The sequence below is a fragment of the Pygoscelis adeliae genome, unplaced genomic scaffold, assembly GCF_000699105.1.
Source record: "Pygoscelis adeliae isolate BGI_AS28 unplaced genomic scaffold, ASM69910v1 Scaffold40, whole genome shotgun sequence".
Taxonomy (NCBI): domain Eukaryota; kingdom Metazoa; phylum Chordata; class Aves; order Sphenisciformes; family Spheniscidae; genus Pygoscelis; species Pygoscelis adeliae.
The window spans coordinates 3,230,562-3,239,723 of NW_008823953.1; positions in this window are offsets into that span (position 1 = coordinate 3,230,562).

The following is a 9,162-nucleotide window of genomic DNA, read 5'->3' on the forward strand; positions in this document are numbered from 1 at the left end:
AAAACTTGACCTTATCTGCACTATAAATTCCTGGAAAAGCACTTAACATCGAATCCTAAGATACTACTTTTTAAGGTTACCTTTCAGAATAAAACCTCACTTTGTACTGAACAAATAGTGCACTTCATACAAAAACACTCTTCATTCTGCTGTTCTCTTTCTTGAACTAAGTTTTCCCCCAGAACTGCTTCCCTTCACTGGGAAACCCAGTGGTCTGCTGTGATACCAGGGAATCTAAAAAGTATCATTTCAAACTTATGCAGCCCAAATCAACACTCTGAAATGTACATTCTTCACGTTTAAAAAGTTTCACAATTCCTGCAGAACTGCTACTTTGAAAATGGAAAAACTTCTTTCAAGTCAGTCAGTAAAATCCTCTCCCTAGGTCTGTGTTCTTGCTAACAAGGTATTTGTCAGCTTTAATTCAGAGAGACAGTTAAGCTTGGACTATTGTATTAATTATAGCCACTGCTTATAAAACATTGTGTAGCTGCATTTTACCACACTGTATCCCAAGCCTCCAAACAAGCCATTTAATTTTCCTCGTAAGAGTGACAACTCCAATAATAAACCAGCACAAATTATGCAAAAGGATCACAGACCTTACAAACATGTTCTCAAACTTATTGAATGAATAAATCAAATATGCATACCAGCTGCTTTTCGTGCAAAGGCAGTGTTAGCCCTGTCAATGCATTTTAGTGTTAATTTTTTCATGTAAATCCTATTGATTTTTAAATATTTTACAGCTCTTAATTCTCCAGGCAAATTCCAGCAAGAGGAGTAGGAAGAAAAGGGGATTTGTGCAAACAGTCTTATTGAAAAGCTGCAATGTGGTACTCTCTGGAGAGCCCTCTACAAGAATATATGTGGATGAATGCAAAACAACTGATTTTTCACAATAAATCACACACACAGCCATACACACAGGATAACCCACCTACATTATTGATCACTGCTGCTCCTAGAAGGGTGCTACGCCTTGCAATGAAAACTTGTCAATTAATTCTAGTGCTCCTCTGGAGACCGTGAGGGCTGTGTTTTTCAACTCAGTATGTGATGGGACACTTCTTTTCATTCAAACCCCTATAGTCCCTAGCTGCATTTCTGAGTGCTTGGGACTTCTGCTCTTTATGTGTCAAACACCTCAGTCTGGTCAAGCAGAATAAGATCACACAGTTCCCAGTCATGAATCTTCAGTTTTAAATAACTTGTCCAGCATCACAAAGAAACTTCATGGCAGGATTCAACTCTCCAGGGCAACATTCAACTGAACTGAATCATGAGAACTGTCTATTTGAATATAAATCATAACAAGCACACTTATTATTATTATATACATGGAAATTATGCTTTTTCCCCATTACTAACTCTCACTTGAAAATAAACCCATCAGAGTAACCAATCACTTCGGGGAGGTAGCAAGGTACATAAACACTAACGGGCTCTTGGAGAGACACACTGACATATGCCCCATTTGCTACCGCAAGGCCTTTGGCTTGGTTTACCTCATACCCTTGCTGCTTGTCTCCAGAGATGTTGCTGGACCCTCCATCCACCATTCTGCACTTTGTGCAAACAGGACTTTCATTTCAACCCGAGCACAACAAAGTTCAGAATTAGCTGGAAGCATCAGGGTTTTTTTTTTTTTAGCTGAGATGTTATCACTTAATCAGTTACACTCTTCCACTTTTCGAGACTACTGGTTGGACTCAGATTGCCCAGCGATCCAACAGAGAAAGAGATTTCTGATATAGACACAGACAAGTAAGGGTCTAGGAGATTAGTCAGATATATTTCATCCTGTGGCATGGAAAAAATAGCCAGCTGAGGCTGCAGAGATGAACAGGGAGTAAAATAGCAGGAGGAGGGACAACTTTCTACAGAATGGGAAGTCTATTCTGTAGGAAGGTTGCAGAATCTGACACGACCTTTCATATTTCAGATAAACTTAAGAAGTGCATTCATTTTGCTGCAACTACCTTCTAAAAAAAAAATATATATACACACACCGAATACTTTGCTGTTATTCAGACAAGTCATCTTCTAAGACAGCATCCATTTTACACCTTCTAAGTTCAATACCAATTGGAAGCTCTTAAAAGACAAGAATTAGACTTACAGGCTTGCTATAAAAATATTGATAGTGTTATGGCAAATTTGACTTTCCTGTTTAAAATTTCTAGGCACGGAGCATTAGGATTGGAGCTTAAATCTACATCAAAGCAAAAATCAAAGTGGATGCGGAGAGAATCTATGAAATTTCTGTTTTATCTTCAGGCTGAAAAATAAACACAAATTACTATAAAACATTAGCTTCTAGTTTTAACCTTTTTTCCTCAAAAAGATATTTTAGTATGTTCACTTTAGAGAAACTTTAGGAACCACCGACAGACCTCTTCAGTGCCCCCAAAACTACTATTATTATTCAAGTAAGTTCCAACCTTAGAAGAAAACCCAAGACAGTTGCTTACTTTCTAGCTCATTAATAGCCAGGTCTAATATAACATCCTCCTCGCATTTTAAAAATACAGCATCACATTGTCTGAATACTCCATGCTAACAATACTTGTTATCTGGGATGTCTCTATTTCTAGGGATACAACTATGCATACAAACTCCCTGGCTGACTTGAGAACTTCAGCCGTTATCGTCAGCTCCATCTGCACGCTGCAAGAGTAAGGTGACTTCAAGGAATCACAAGGCAGAGAAGGCAGATATCAGTAGTCTCTTCGGGCAAATTGGTATAAAGCACAATACCCTCGGCAAACATTCAGCTCTGCAAACAGTAAAATGCCGTCTTATTTCACCTATCTATCGTCAACAGATATCTTTGGGTATTTTCTATAGGATTAACAAAATTTGACAGATATCTAATGATTTACATATTCTAGTACTGACCAAAGAGTAAGATCCATGTGAATGCATAAGCACCTGAGTGCTCAGCACTCAAAACCCCTGCTCTGCTGCCACCAAGCACTCCACTGACACTTCAGTTATTGGCATTAACATTTCCTATGCACATAAAAGTCTGATTTCTATCTGCACCGAGATGCACCTGAAGTTTAAGAGGCTGACGGAACCTGATGCCTCCTTTGATCTCAAAACACCACTGCTATCCATCAACTAGACATTTCGCTACTGATCTCATTTGATGGGCACGTTTGAAGTAGCTGTTCTCAGAGCATACCTAATAGATCCGGCTTCACAGTGTCAGCCATGTCCTTTTTAAAAACTGGGAAGGAGCTATACCTTTTATCAGCACGGATTAATAGTTGGAGCGCTCCCTCAGGAGGCTGATGACCCACATTCAGGTTCCTTCTCTGTCAGAGGGAATTCACATCCAAATCCCACTTCAGTCAGGACAACGCTCTTCTCCCCAGACACGACATTATTCTTAGGGAAGCAGATCCTTCCCTCCCTGCTCCAAAAGTTAAATAAATTAATTGAATTATTTTCATAAAACAGTTAAACAGGAGGAGCATATGGAAGTCCAACTCTGCAGTCCACTGAACTGGATACAGTTTGTTCTCCAACATTTACTTATCCAAACCTCTTTTGCACACGCTGAATAAATCCTCCAATTACTTCACCACGGTATTACAAGAACATTATACCCACTGCTGCCTCCTTCCTAACGTGTGATGTGCTTTCAGAGAAAAGTGTAACCTCTGTTTTTGTAGGATATTTTTCAGGTGAGAAGAGTGGTTCTCTCACTATCTTCAGAAGATTTGGCACTTGGAGTCACAGGAGGAGGAAATAACTTTCTGCAGCACAGCGTAAGATGTCTAAATCCAACAGGGCAGGATTTCAGATGCTTCATTCTTCCCGCTGCTCACAGTATTCCCACTGAACAAGCGCAGCCTGATTCCTTCTTAGTACACTTATTCTGATGGATTGTACTCTTCATATACACCAAATTCTCCCTCTGCCCTGTATACACTAACTACCACACTCGAGACGAGTACACCATGGCTAAAAGTCATATGTGCATTTGCTGAATAGTCCAAGGGCTAACCTCCAGTATAATGTCGTGAGTGCAGACAGTAACGTCCCATTTTCAGAACTGAGAAAATAGGCATTATGTGACTGCAGGAAGATCACGCTCCTGTTCAGCAAATACTAAAAAACAGAAGTTCCTTTCTGCTTCTCAGCCTGACCTTACAACAAACATTACAAATCACAGCTGGCTTCTGGCCAAGTTCTAGTTTAGACAACTTTACAAACTTCTGTTTCCCTATTTCCCTTCAGCTATCCCAATGAAATACAGTATGTCTTACTGTTCTGAACTCTTGTGTACTAATTAAGCACTTATTTAACTGCACATAGCATTCAACCAGGCTACCATGGACTTTGGAGTTGGTTGGTTTTTGTATTTAGAAGTTTCACTGAGTTTAGAAGAGCTACGTAAATTATAAGTGATCTCTGCAACCATCAATTATTTACTCCTCAAATATAATGGGTGAGATTGATGAGAAAACTCCCATTGACTCCCAGGATTTCACCTCACATGCTTTGACGAAAAACTATGCCGAGACAGTAGGTTCTGTAACAGCTCCTGCCTCTTTTGGCTGGATGCTAGATAGGACATTCGTGCCCATACCACCTTTTCAGTCTTGCGGTTTTCCCAAAGCAGATTCTTCTGTACTTTGAAGGGAGCGGATCTGATGCAAGGTCCAGAGTGCCATCCAGAAGGTTCACAAGGGCAACAGGGGCTTTCACGGTGGTCAGCACAACAGCCCACGCAAGCGGTGGTGGCGGTGGGAGGGTGTCTGGGGCCCCAGAGTGAGGTTCTGAAAAAGAGTGATGAGGAGGAGAACGTCTTCCACAATTATCATGAGAATCCTTTTAACAGATGTAGGAAGGAAAGGCAGTGACTGTAATTTGCCAACAACCTTCACAAACATTTCACTTCTAAAATAATGTCTTTTGTTTTCATGAGCTTCATTTTATTATTTCCAGAGTTAATTTTTTACCTAACGGAGGCAGCTCAGTTCTGCTGCCTGTTTTAGGCCATTCTATAACTTCACATCCACTACTGGCTTCTTTTTTTAACAAAATATTCTTAAGACCTGCTTCTACATATTTTACAAATAGATAAATCTGCATCTGGAGAAAACAAGCTAAAACAAACAAAAAGAAAGCTAAAAAAACCAAAGGCAATGAAAATTGCATTACATTATCAGCCACGTAAGGAATTTTTATGTAACCTGGACGAAGTTCCTTTTCAGATTTTATTCTGCAATATGTCATTGTGTTGCATCTGGCAGAAAAATAAGACCTAAAAATCGAAGTTCTGTGAACTGAATAGCTCCGATAAGCTGTTTGGTGGACTTACTAAAATCAGGAACTGGCCAACATTTGCATTTTGGAATAAAACTACTGGGTGATAAAGAAACAAATGTAGAACACTGCCAGAATATTGACACTTCTTCCAGAGGTATAAAAAATTACTTAATGTTGAAAATTTTGGAATGAGAGCTGTTCATCCTTCATCTAACTTTTAAACAAGACTGGAAAAACCCTTTGCAGGTAAATGGTCTGACAGTATTATTGGGATCACTTTGTAGTCTGGTAGAACAGGATACTGTATGCAGCAAATACAGGCTCACAAGAAAGTAGGTCCCCCACAGCATGCCTGTAAGTAGACTACTTACACAAGTAGACCCATCAAATCATTATGACAATCTGTTCCCATAAGATACTTGTCATACAAATAAGGTTTGGTAGGTTTAGTCACTACACAAAGTCTATGATAACTGCTTTTATTATAAGCCACTTGTGCTTGTTTATAGTTCCTTGTTTTGACATGCTGCAGATCATGTATAATTAAAGATAACTGTTACTTACTTCCTTCCTCCACAATACAGTAAAGCCTGTAAACAAAGACAAGCTCTGGGACCATTACGAGAGGCCCTTGTTTGCAGACTGTCTTTCCAACCAGCTCCTTCAATTTCAATACTAAAACTGTCAAGCTTAATTAAGAGTTATGGGGCATAACCATTGCAAAACCATAAATCCATACAGCAGAAAAGCAACATGACTGCCTTAGTGAACACCTCTTTTTAAATAAGCAATATCTCTTTCTGAGACCTAATTTAGGTTCCTTATACACAACTTTGTATTGTAAATATCTTTATTGCTTCTCCTGCAGTGAATATAAAGACAGTCATAAAATAATTTCATCCTGATGTCTTCTGGTTTATTTGATTATTTAAAGTGGACCTCAATGCATATTCTGGTGCTTACGCTGCTATTCTGTCCAAATTCACCATGGCTTTTTGTGATCCTTCAAAAACTCCGCAGAGAACTGCGTTTCTCTCCAGCTTCTTTTTGTATTTTCTTTCTAAAGTCGCTTCGCCTTTTGAGTGTGCACAGCTGTCCACACACCCTCAAGCAGAATGATATTGAGAAAGAAGTATCAACAGCTCACCAATTAACCACTGCCCTTTAAAACCACCTTTAACATTCAGCACACCCAGTCTGAGACACTAATGACCCACTCCAAAAAATCCACCAAAACAACACCGTAGTGCAGGCTTAGATTTAAACCTTAAAGCCACCTTACCCATTCCAGGGGAGCTACACATTTGCTTCGATTTTAACAGTGCTTAGGTCTTCCACCAGAACCTCTGCCGAATCAGTGTCCTAGTGAGCACGAGACCAATTCACAAAACCCCGTGCAACTTGAACCATATTGGTACTTTCAACAAGAAACTGAAATTTAACAGACAACTGCTTACAGTGCTTCAAAGGCTTGAACATCACAGTATTTGACAGATTTTTAAAATCAAGGGAATTTTGCCATTTTCAGTGTTAAAAATGTCCCATGTACAGTCTTACCGTTAACTTTCATTTATTTAAAGTGATTTTCTGGCCTTTACAGCAACGAAGCTACACTTGAAAATGCAAATCCTAAAGGTTTAAAACCAGAAGGGTGATTAAAACAGTACCACATTTATTACTACTTCTTAATCTAATGATTTTTGTAATATGATGACATGAGGAAACCTTTGGCTTTCTTCATCTGCTTCATGGACTAACAGAGTAGTTCAATTTATAGAACTGTTGATCATCTAATAGACAGTCTATAGCCACCCCCTTAAAAAAAATTTCCTTAAAAACTTAAATGGTTTCTATCTGATGAGCACTTTATGTGTTAAGCAACATTTGGGTCAACTTATAGAGGAAATTATAGCTGAATACCTAAAAGCATCGTTTATGCAGACTAAACATTAGCTGTAAAAGACTTTTATCAGCTGTTTATCAGATCCAGAGAAGCATAGAAAATACACCCTGACCAGCGAGTTAATACATTTTGGGAAAAGATACTGAGAAAAGGAGCTAAGCCTCTCTCTTCTTCATTACCCTACCTGGAAAATGTGTTTAATAATAATCCTTTGAACTTAGATTTCCATTTGTAGATTTGAAATCACTTTACAAAGGTGCATAAGCATTGTTATTCTCATTTCACAGTTGGCCTCACTAATTACAGAGATTTGTAGCAATTTATATAAGAAGCAGTGTTCTCTAGTGAATAAGTTAAGAGTCTGAAATTATCTCCCCAGGGTTTTCTTCCCAGCTAAGCTGTAAACTTCATTCTATGCTGAAACCCACTGGGGCAAAACCAGATACAGTCCATCTGAAATCAGTGGGTTTCTGCATGGGAATAGGAGTCCAGGCCAGAAACTCATGACAGATCTGAAAAATTTCTGCTTAACATTGATCTAGTCAGTTAAAATTCACTTTTCTGGACCACTGGGGAGATGGTCATCACAGAGATCATCACAGTATTCAGACACAAAAATATGCAAAGAAATGAAATGGCACCTTTTCAGAAGAAAAAGGAAACAATACGATAAATAGCAGTGGACAGTCTGGAGTTCAATCAGGAGAACTCTTTAATCACTGCCATCAAACTTTTTTCTCCGCTTCTGTGGACAAAAAAATCTTTCACCCCAATTTCCTGTAATACAGTTTTTCTTACTTTATATAATTCCTCTTCTGGACAACAGCTCCTGCACATGGCAGCAACCTTATCTACGGGATCCAAATTTTGTCATGGAAAGCACTTCTGTTTGATAAATCCAAGGATTCAGGAAAATATTAAGAGTACATCTTCTCTGTTAACTGGTACCGTTTTAGAATCTTTTATTTTCAAATACCACTTGGGCACTTGGGTTAAACTTTAACCAACATCTCCAATTTCACACTGGCTTAAAGGCTAAAAATGAGGAAGTAGTATGGTATTTTTCTTTTTTAGAATTATGGGAGCAATAAAAATCAGGCCTATAAGGCTAACATATAGAAAAAAAGATTTTCGAGGTTGCAACCTTTAAACTATTATCTATTCTTCAGAAAGCTGCTTACTTGCAGGGTCAGGCCTAAACCACGATGGCCCACAAAGTCGAAAGAATCTCTCACTCTTATCAGCTTCAAAACTACTCCAATGTTTTCCCCAAATATCAGCTGGCCAAGAAAGGACACCAACATAGCCACAGTTAGGAGATTAAGTCAAAAACATGTTTGCAGACTTTTAACTTTAAATAAACAGAGACCTTAAGTATTTGCAGAACTGGTATTTTTTAAAAAATGGCAATAGTTGCCACTGAAATCAATCTGCTTACTCATATTTTTCTCAGCTGTAGTAGCCTGTACATGTAAAAACTGTATGGACAACCGATTTTGTACATAAAGGAGAAAGCATAAACAAAAGTAAACTTTCAAGACAAACAAACAATCTTAAATGCTTTTAATTCAATAACAGTTTAGTAAATTTTATACAGAATATGAGTATGAAATAGATAGATCAAACTGATTTCCAAGCCCAATCTGTCAGACAAAGAACAGAAGATGCCAAACTGGAGTTCTAATAATTCAAGATTTTGCTACAGAGGTTCACAGCCCTGCAAAACTTCGTAATTCATAATTCATAAGCATAAGGTCAAAAGGACTATTAAATAATTTAACTTGCATAACAGAAGAAATTTTTTCATTCTCTTACACTTTGCCTAAGCACAGAAAAGCCTGTTCAAGTTAGGAAAAAATCAACAGCTGAAAAACCCACCGTGGTTTTTGTAGTTTACTTCAGGACAGCATCACTTCTCTCTTTGTGTTACAGTTTGCGTTGAGGCATAAATCCATAATGGATTCATGCTAGTT